Genomic DNA, 3,494 nt, shown 5'->3' with positions numbered 1-3,494 from the left:
TTCCAGGATTTCGGAATTTTACCGACGCTTAGACATCTGTTAAAAAGTTTGGCCAATTTTACTGCCACATTCTCTCCTGCATCTTGAATAAGATCTACACTAATTCAGTCTTCTAATGGTGTTTTTCCTCTTTTCATGCCTTTCAGTGCACTATTAAATTTTTCCACTATAATGTTTGGAACGATTCCAACTTTTGTGTTTGTCTCCGTACGTGGTTGATCGTTTGAGTGCTATAAGTCGCAATAGAAGTCTTCTATTACTTTTATAATTTCATTATTATTGTCTGTCACTTCTTCATTAGGTTTCTTTCCTGCATACATTTGGTCTATTCCGAGCCCCCTCTTTGTTGCCTTGAGACTGGTGCTGGAAAGCAGAGCTTCATTTATTTTTCGTATGTTAAATTTTCGTACATCCTCTTAGTCAGCTCTGCTGATTCTATTTTGTGTCTGATTGATGTTATTTTCATGTTTTTTGTCTCTACCGAAAGCTTACTGAACTTTCCTTTTTCGTCTTTACCCCCTATTTCACATGCAGCTTTCTTTTATATCTCACTGAATTGATCGTTCATTTGGTCTATGTCAAGATCTTCCTTTCCTAGCTGTAATTTTACTCTACTTCTGACCAGTCTATGGTCACTACCGACATTTTCTTTATTGATAACGGTTACGTCTTGTACAATGTCGCGCCTATTGGTGATTATGAAGTCAATTTCGTTGTTAATGCTGGATGGTGATTACCATGTCCATTTCCTCCCGGGTCTCTTTTCGAAGAATGTACTCATAATTTTTAGGGATCGGGCTTCAGCGAATTCTATTAGCCTTTTCCCTCTCTCGTTTCTGGTGCCTATTCCATGTTTCCCAACCGAGGTTTCTCCATCCCTTATTCCTATCTTGGCATTAAAATGCCCCATAATCACGGTAAAATGGATTTTTGCTCTATCGGTAGCTGCTTGCACATTTTCATATAAGCTCTCTATCTCCTAATCACTATGACTGCCGGTAGGAGCATATACTTGAATAATTTTTAGGTTATATCTGTTGCTTAGTTTCAATATTACAGAAACTATTCTTTCGCTCACACTGTAGAATACCCTAATATTCTTTTTGAGGCGCTTGTGAATTAAGAAACCTACTGCTAATTCTTGCTTGCTATCCAGGGGTTTACCTCTCCAATAAAGTAAATGACCATCATTTAGTAATCTCTGTTCTTCGCCTAGTTTTCTAACTTCAGAAAGTCCTATAATATCCCATTTAATAAATGAAAGTTCCTCAAGCAGTGTCAGAAGATCAGATTCTGTTCTCAGAGTCCTTACATTGTATGTGCACAAATTCATCATCCTTAGTCGGCCTGGGTCTAACCAGATATTTTTAGCACCCTCTGCTCCTGAACGATCCTGATCGCCGCCGTGACCGGGGGCTTCTTCGCTTCCGGGGAATGAGGGCCGTTTTCTTAACTGGGGAATCATATTTAAGAAGGGTGTGGCCTGATACCCCCACCTACTGGCCTTAATTGTACATGGTGGGGGAAGTATTTAAGTCAGGAGGCTACCATTAATCTCCAATAACACGTTTTAGTTAGTCTTGCATGTTATTAGGAGATCTTAGTATACCCCGATCTATCTCACTATCTCTCGGTCTACTCTAGTGAGAATGGACATTTGTTTATATACACGTCCAAGGCCTACGCAAGAAATGCATGCTTGCATGTTTATGTGTGCTCCCGTGCCCGCACTTATGTACTATTCTATATATAGATTGTGCCCACACATGCACAGCGTAGACGCTGTGCATACACACGCACATCTACGCGTACACACACACGCACATGAATTATATTGTGCCCATGCATTATAATTTGTTTAAATATATATTGTAGGGACTAATATATATATATACATATATATATATATATATATATATATATATATATATTTATATACATATATATCTGGCAACATTTCGGAGAGGTATTTACTAGTTGGTATCTGTTCCGTATGAGCTTCCCAGTGTGACTTTGGCAGTTAGGGATGCCATCTCTTGGGATTGGGCTTCCACTAGGAATAATTTTCCTGACTGATACTCAGTGTGGTTGCATGATTAGATTTATGAACACTGAAAGCATAATATCTATGATTCTATAGTATAATGTACTACCGAATTAGGAATTAATTTTACTCAGGCCAGATGTTGAATGGTAGTTGGTCACCTATGACCCTTGGCACTGGTGCTAGCGTGGCATCTATGGGGGCGTGTAAGCGATGTTTGACTCCTTTTCTGTTGGTTTGCTTGGATGGTATGATTCTATATTAGGAATTTATTCAGACATCCTCAGATGTATTCACATTGTGTTGTATACTTGCATATCACTATAATAGATGATATAACTTAATGTTTTCCTTCATTTATACTGTGGCACTTTTTGGCAATCTCTATGCCTTTGAAAGGACTAGCTTTCCCGTTGCTTTCTTTCTTTTTTGAATTTTCTATAACACTTGTGTAATTTCTTATTTCTATTTCGTTCGTATATGCATTCTACACATTCACAGATATTTTCACTTTATGTTGTGCCGCCACGGATCACTGGATATACCTAATTTTACACTCAATATCGTTGAGACCTAACATATATATATATATATATATATATATATATATATATATATATATATATATATATATATATATATGTGTGTGTGTGTGTGTGTGTGTGTGTGTGTGTGTGTGTGTGTACATACATACATACATACATACATACATACATACATATAGATATACATAATATATATATATATATATATATATATATATATATATATATATATATTCATATATATTTATGTATACACACATACATATATATAGATAGATAGATAGATATAGATATATACATATATATATATATATATATATATATATATATATATATATATATCTTATAAACAAGATTACATAAATTAGACATTGCCTTCGTTGCGAGCTGGTTGGATAGGTATAGATTGAACCTAACAAAATGCCTTAATATGTTCAGAAACGCTCTACGAAGCAATGTATTATCATGGCGAGGATCATTACGAAAGAATGCTGTCAGCGATTGTAGAATGTAAACCGTTCACCCATAAACGCCCAACATTGTCCTTGACATGTAAATGTAAATTGCAGAACGTTTGAACATTCGGGTGGTTAGTGTATTATCTGTTTAGACAATAGAGTACATGTATTGCAGGTACAGATATCGCTTTACTTCTCGGAAAGAAAATATGTATTTATTATTCATCCATTCAAATTTGTTTTTCTTTTTTTTTCATAAGTGACCAGATTTACCTAAAGTTTGTTTACTTTATATCCACATCTTTTAAACGAAGTAAATACATTCCTCGATTATCGAAGAACTTGCTAAAATATCAAAGGTAATTTTGTTGTCTGTGTTATTCACGGAGACACCTAACAAAGAGAGTTACCGTGTTCCGTTCTCAGAAGTGTATTCGTTTTATTGAG

This window comes from Penaeus japonicus, unplaced genomic scaffold, assembly GCF_977035675.1.
Source record: "Penaeus japonicus unplaced genomic scaffold, GWHDUDI00000001_assembly GWHDUDI00000018, whole genome shotgun sequence".
NCBI lineage: Eukaryota > Metazoa > Arthropoda > Malacostraca > Decapoda > Penaeidae > Penaeus > Penaeus japonicus.
The sequence above is the reverse complement of the archived record's forward strand: the minus strand, read 5'-3'. Positions refer to the sequence as shown.